Source organism: Lathyrus oleraceus, chromosome 5, assembly GCF_024323335.1.
Source record: "Lathyrus oleraceus cultivar Zhongwan6 chromosome 5, CAAS_Psat_ZW6_1.0, whole genome shotgun sequence".
Classification (NCBI taxonomy): domain Eukaryota; kingdom Viridiplantae; phylum Streptophyta; class Magnoliopsida; order Fabales; family Fabaceae; genus Lathyrus; species Lathyrus oleraceus.
In genome coordinates, this window is record NC_066583.1 from 180885855 (window position 1) to 180893760 (window position 7906).

The window sequence follows — 7906 nt, forward strand, 5'->3', positions numbered from 1 at the left end:
AGGTTTTATTATTTTGTATGCCCTTTTAATTTTGTACTCGTTAATTAAGATTTAGATATTTTATATCCCCTTTTAAATTATGTACCCCATCCCGAAGCCATATAATAGCGTAGTCTTATTTTCCGCACTTTAATTTTTCCATACTGCGAATATAACTGTCTAGATGTATGCTAATAGGATTGTATGGAAAGATAAATAATCGAACTTAGATAAATTAATTCAAGATAATATATCATTTCCACACTTGCACCTCTAGGGTAACCCTCTCTTTGTTGCCTTACGATATTACGGTCATGTCCCGCGAATGTGGGGATACCCTTAGCAAAGACCCTTTCGATTAAATCATCATCATCCCTAAACAGATAAGTCATAGTCCCTTCGATCAAAAGGTCAATGTCCCTACAAGATAAATCATAGTCCCTCGAACGTTGCCTTCGAATATATGACCTTGTCCCTCGAACGTTGCCTTCGAATATATGACTTTGTCCCTCGATGACCCTTCGTTGTAGCCTACGATTAAATGATGATTGTCCCTTCGAATGCTAAGGTATCCATACAAATGTTGCCTTCAATGACCAATCGACGACCCCACGATGTCCCTTTACATCCAAAGGATAAGACTACTTACTTCTCAATAGTAAGGGCAGTTTTACCCTCCTAAGGATAGGAAATACCTATAAAGACCTTGGTTAGGTATAACTCTTAAATGCTTGATCACAGCTTAAAATACTTTTCACACCTCACACTTTTCAAAACATCTTTTAGAAAATCACCACTTGGTATACATTCGCACCAGAATCATCGCCGAGTTATATTTTTCTAAACATCTTTCAAAATCAAACAAGATAAAAACTTTGTATACATTCGTACAAGAATCATTACAAAGTTAAACTCTCCTTTCAAAATATTTTCTAAACACATCACATTTCTCAAACACTTTCTCAAACAAGGAAAACATAAGTGAGTTAAGCAATTAAGAGCTCATGGATAACCATGGATACAAAGGGTGTTAACACCTTCCCTTTGTATAATGTACCTCCCGAACTCAAAATCTAATCAAGGTCTTTTCTGTTCTTTTCCGCCTTTCCTTATTGGATAAAATAAAAGTCGGTGACGACTCTTGCTATCCGCAACATTGCTTTTCAAAGCAAAAACACAAAGTCAGTTCACCGTATCACAGAACTGGCGACTCTGCTGGAGAATCTTAAAAAGAGAGGTTACCTTAAAGATAAGATCACTTATGTTTTCGAATTGTTTCTTTGTCTGATTTACTTTTAAGGGATTGTTTGGGTATTCTATGCTTGAGTGAAAGATCCTACACCCGGATCTAGTGTACCTTAGGTAAGTAGCAAGAGATCATCGCGACTGTCGGGCGTATACTGGAATGGTTAAAATGATGGTTACGGTTAATGTGACACTTTGGATGTCCTGATGTTCCTCATGTTTACTTGAGGAAAATTTTGGCGTCTGTGTGGTGTCATCAAAGCATTAACCAGACCTTTAGAACCCTAATTGACTCATCCTAGCCATAAGAAAATAGTGAGATAACTGACTTCGGTTCCGACTGGGGTTGGTTGATACTCGATACTACACTCTTTGAGATTGGACTTTAGGGAAATTTTGGTCAACCGCTTGGTGTTGCACTGAAGTGGACTTAAGGAAAGGTCAATGATTTGAGATCCTTCTAGAACCCGGTTACTATTCTAGGACAGGTTGAACCAACCAAACTTCAGTGGGGAGGGTACTTACCTATGGAACTCATGCAAGCCTTAAAACCTAGGAATGATTGTGGTGTGACTTGTTTGTGCTTGTTACTTACTTGACATCATAACATCATAACATCATGACATCATGGCATTGTACTAACCATTTCGAGGACTTAGGGATTTAACTTTGCTCTGTTTTGTAGGGCTATGGCTTCTAGGAAGACCATCCGGATCAATTTTGTAGCGACCTCTCCTCAACTCAAGGATTTAGTGTCGGAACTTCCCGATCATGCTCAGTTCATCAAGAAACATGGTTATCTCCTCAATTTAGTTACCACCGATTTCAAGGAAGATATGATGAGAGTTCTATTCCAGTTCTTCGATCCTAAACATCATTGCTTCACCTTCCCAGATTATCAGTTGGTACCCACATTAGAAGAATTTTCCAGGTTGTTGGGGATACCTATCCTTGATCAAACACCTTTCAGTGGTTTAGAAAAGATTCCGAGGTCTGAAGAGGTGGCCGCGACTTTACACATGACAAAGCCCGACATTGAAACTAATTGGGTAACAAGAAGTGAAGTTAAGGGTTTACTTGCCAAATTTCTGATAAATAAGGCCCGAGAATTCCTAAAAGTTATGAGTGTCCATGCTTCCGAAGATGTTCTAGCATTACTAATCTATGGTTTGGTGTTATTTCCTAATCCGGATCAATTCATAGACATGAATGCTGTTAAGATATTTCTCACTCATAACCCTGTGCCCACCTTTCTTGGAGACATTTTGCATTCCCTTCACACTCGTACTATGAAAAGGCAAGAGACTCTCATGTGATGCGTACCTTTATTATCTAGGTGGTTTATTTCGCACCTTCCTCAATCAGTCTTGAAGAATGAGCAAAATTTGAAATGGTCTCAAAGGATAATGTCGCTCTCCCATTCAGACATCCATTGGTGTCCCCAACCCAAAGAAAATGTTATCATCATTGACCGTTGTGGAGAATTCTCTAACGTACCACTCCTGGGGATAAGAGGAGGTATTACTTATAATCCTGCTTTAGCCCTACGTCAGTTTGGTTATGCTCGAAGAGATGGTCCACATGAAATAATTATCCAAGGCACTGTGTTTGACTATGACAACGATTCTCAAGGTCTCCGTCAAAGGTTTGTACGAGCTTGGGGCATGGTGAAAAGAAGTACTTTAGGACAGAAAAACTCTATTCCTATGTGTAACACCTCAAAATTTGCCCTCCTCTCTTGGGACTAGCTTAACATATTGCATATCATTTTTTAGGTCATTAGGCATTGCATATTTGCATATCATATGGCAACATTGAGCAAGTCATCCTCCTAAGTCTTGATCAGAAGATAAAGAGGTTAAGATGCAAGCTGAGGGTTTCATGAATTGATCATTGACCATCTGAGGATGTGTGATTCAAATTAGGGTTTCATGGTTCCTCAAGGAGGTTGAGCTTTATCTTGGTTGAAATGGTACATCATCATCATCATGGTTTTGTTATCACCAGAGATTCATTTTGCTTGATCAGATACCTTGAGATTAGGGTTTTGACCTCTGGTCAACCCTAATCATCTGCATTGTGCCAATCAGGGCTTGGCAAGGAGATGCGATTTTCAATGGATATGGGGATCATTCTATGATTATATTGAGCTTATGGAAGCTAGGGTTTCATCATTGAGCCATTTCATCAGGAGTTTGGGGCTCAATTTGATCAGTCAAGCTGAAATTCATCTATCAGTCAGAAAAGTCAACTGTGGTCAACTGTGCCTGAAATGATGGATTTGGAGGTGGGAGAGAGTTAGAGACACTTCATTCATGTATAAACAAGTTTCATTTGGCATTTCAAACATCAAGAATGAAGAAAATAAAGTCAGATGGAAACTTTCCAAAAATAGAAAGTGACTTGTAATTGAAAATTGTCAAAAATGGAAAGTTTTTCTCCTCAAAATTACGTGTCCAAAAATGCTTCAAATGAAAATTTGTTCAACATGAAAGTTGTAGATCTTGCTCTCACCTTTCCAAAAAGTCCAAGAACATGAATTTCTCATGTGTGGTTGGCAAATTATGGATTGATCATTGTCCAAAAAAGTTGATTTTCAAAGTGGCATAACTTTTGATTCACAAGGCCAATTTGAGTGATTCTTTTTTGAGCAAACTCCATTTGACATGCTTTATCATAATGCATAATTACATTTCATCAAAATTCATCACATAAAAAGTCCATTTTTCAAGTGGACTTAATTTGAATTTGGTGGGAAAAAAGGTGATTTTGAGAATTAAGCATGGCATTCACATGATTCCAATTGCATTAGCTCACCAATACCATTTGAAACTTGCTGCAACAAAAAAATTCTACGGTTACATTGCATTGCACAAAGGAGGTGAATTGACTAATTGGCATTTAGCATGAAAACTTGCATTTTCACTAATCCATTCCATTTTCACTAATTGTGATTACTAACATCATTAACATAACATATAAAAGCATAATTGTAACTGTTTTCATCTTAACCATAACAGAATTTCAGATCTAGATCCAAAATTGCACAATTCTCTCAACTTTTCATCTTCACTTTTCTTGCAATTTCTTCACAAACCTAGCCAAATTCTTCATTGCTTCACATCTACAATCATTGAAGAAGCTTTTGGAAGCAAAATCTTGAAGAATTCAAGCAAAATCAAGGACTGTTAAAGTGAGGTGCAACAATGGCAAATGGAGATTTCATCAAGATCGTGCGTTATTGAGCCAAGGCCTTGCATCCATTCACTTCTACTAGCATCATAGAACATCTGTTTTTGCTTTTGGAGGCCTGAAACACGCAAATTCGCAACTGTCCTCAAATTAAGGTGAGTTTTCGACTTCAATGATTCATAAAATTGATTGATGATTTGGATAGATCTTGTTTAGTAGAGAATTCTGCAAGTTGAATCATTAATTTTCGTTGAGAAATGAGAGAGTTATGTTGATTTGAACTTTCATGCATGATTATGTTTTGGATCGATCCGGTTAAATTAGGATGAATTAGGCTTAATGAATGTGATATTGTTGATGTACATTAGGAGAGCTTTCCAATGATATATGGTTTGTTGATTTTGGTGAGGATTTGTTCTTGAGTGTTTGAATGTATGAACACGCGTATGAATGTGGTGAAATTTTCCAGAAAACCGCCTTGGATCTTCAGTTCCGCGTTTCAGCATGTGTTTGGTGTTAGTGCTACAGTGGCGCGCTACTTTTTCAAAATAAACTACTGTAGCGCTTCGATTCTCCACCATGGCATTTCCATTTTGGCATTTGCATTTTTTCTTCATATGCTATACATGATTTCACATGCCATTTCACATCATTTTTTAATTTTTCTTCTAATTGAAAAAATCATATCTCACAGAATACTTATCCAAATTAACTGAAATTTTTTTCACCATGATCCTTGTAATCTCTAGTATTTTTTGGTGATTTTTGTGGAAATTGTGCACGTGTGGTTTTTGGAATGGCCTAGGGTTTGTTTAGGTGTGTTCTTTCATGCACCTTGCTTGGTATTTTGATCAAGAAATGATGATGCTTAACTGGATGGAGCTAAAACTTTGCATGCTTATTCTAGAGACATTAATGGATATTTTGGATTTGAGTTTGCTATTTTATCATTCCTGGATTGTGAGATATGACATGATCATTAGAGGTGTGACAATTTGTGTCACACCATTTCTTGCTTAACTTCTTGATTTTTGTTACTATGCCATATGAACTTGAATTGAGCTGAAATTTTGCATGTTGATATTTCTGGATGTTAGGTTCACATGTGAGTTTTTCTGGAATTTTTGGATGTGTTTCCAATTTGATTGAGAATTTCCTTTCTATTTGACCAAATATGGACCTTTTGTGAGTCATGTTTTTAATTGATTTGTGAAATTCTGGATATGCATTGGATGGACTTGAAATTTTGTGGAGTGATTATACACATCTTGAAGTGTATCATGGTTTTGGTTTGGTGCATTTATCATGTTCATACACTGTTTTGTGCTTCCTTGAAGTTGATACATGATATTGTGCCTTGTTTGGACTTGTATGAGCATGCTTTAACTTGATGAATTTAATTGAATTGCTTCCCATTGTCCAATTGGCTTGAAATTTGGTGTGATTGACATGTAATGAATGCTGTTTAGCTGTGAATTTTTTGGGGATTTATTGAATTGTTTGTGAGTTGATTCGAGTTGAACCATTCTGTTTGGTCCTTTGAGGTTCTAAATTGCATGTTTTGTACTCTTTGCCTCATGAAATGATAATGGTTGATGATATGAACATGAGACCAACTGGATTTGATTCTTATTTGATTGATCTTGATTTTGGATAAGTTTCATGTTCTGTTTTGACTTATTGATCCTATTTTGACCCTAGTCTTGTACTAGGGGTTTGTGTTCTCACATTTGAGCTTTGTTTCAGGTCAAAGAGCACAATTGCTTATACTTGATGATGTGCACTCAATTGGGATTGGTTTATTGCTTGTTTATGACTAACTTGAGTTTGTTTTGTAGGCATTGAGAATTATGCTTAGGCCTTGTGGCTTGCACCTTTGTGCATTGATGCTTGCTATCTGTTTGTGCTGTTGACTTTTAACTTGTCTGTTTGACTGTTTGTGCTGAGTACTGATTATGTTGGATTGATTTCAGGTACATTAGTTGCTATAGTTCATTGTGAACTCGCTTGTGCTGCTGCTTGGTTGTGTAAACCATTTGAGGTAGAATCACTAACTCCATGTAGTCTGGAAAACCTGGCCTGTTACTTGGCCAGGCACCTGTCTGAAGTCCTCCTTAAGAGGAAATGCTTGTGCTTGTTTATTTTTGTCCCCAAGCAGGAAAAGACCTTCGTTAAGGCAATTGGCAGACACAAGAGGTGTGTAATCCACCTCCTGCTAGTCTGTTGAGTCGTCCCTTGGCTCACATTACATGTTGATGCCTTGTGGATCCTAACCCAAGATCCATGTACAGTTGTACAGTTGAGTCAGTGTCATAAGTGTAGAAGGGTTCCCACTTTCTGGACCCACACTTCTTTGTCTGAAGCTCTCCCTGGCCAGGGATAAGAGCTGTGAGGCACACCCCTCACTTCCACTTCATCTGGCTTCACCTTGACTCTCAATGTCAAGGTTAAGAGCTAACATCACCCTGATACAGTTGACTTGCTTTGGCAGTCTAACCCTTGTTTGAGCCACCTCTGTCTGTATATAGTGTGTGCTATTTGTGATTGTTTGCTTTGATTGCTTTGCCTGTTTAGGTTTAGCTTGCTACCTGTGCAAGTTAGGATAGAAACCATAACTTAGGGATGATATGCATGATAACATCTAGGCTCGAGTCCAGCTCCCTAGTAGTGTGTCTCCCTTTGTATCTGGTTAGAATTTCTTTCCCGTTCAGGGGAACTACGTCGCCCTGATCCTCATACCAGATGAGGTACGTAGGCAGGAGACTGTGCGAGGTCTCTCCGGGCAATCTTTTCTTCTTTTTGTGTGCGTTTGCTTCACAGTTACTAGGCTCGAGTGCCTGACTCCTTAGTAGCTTGTTGTTTGTTCCTTCTTGTGTGTCGGGATATGGATGTAAGACCAGCGATTGGCTGTCCGTATCCTGATTGTGTTTGTTTGGTTCGGAAGCCGATGTAAGTCCAGCGATTGGCGTTCGGGTTCCATGTTTTCCTGTGTTTGTGTGTGTCTTATTTGGTGTGCGTGAGCCGAACTACGGTAGCTCTGATTCTCGTTCCAGACGAGATACATAGGCATAGGATGTAATATCCTAGTGAGCCCTCTCCTCTTTTCCCCCACCTGTGTTGTTTTCAATGTGTGTGTGTGATGTTTATTTTAGCAACCTTTTCTTTCTTTTAGAGCGTGGATCTCGTCGAGTACGACGGATGCGCAGGGGTGCTAATACATTCCCTTCGCATAACCGACTCCCGATCCCATTCTCTTTGGTCGCGAGACCATGCTTTTCCCAGGTTTACTTCGAGCGTTTCCTTTCCCTCTTTGGGATAAATAACGCACGGTGGCGGCTCTATGTTGTTTTTGTTTCAGCCCGCCGGTTGTTTTTCGCGGATGCGACAGCTGGCGACTCTGCTGGGGAAATTAGAAGTTGACCTGCTGCTGGTCCATCTTCCCTAAGCGAGTCTCTCCTAGCGTTCTAGGATAGTTTAGGTTGCTTGTGCC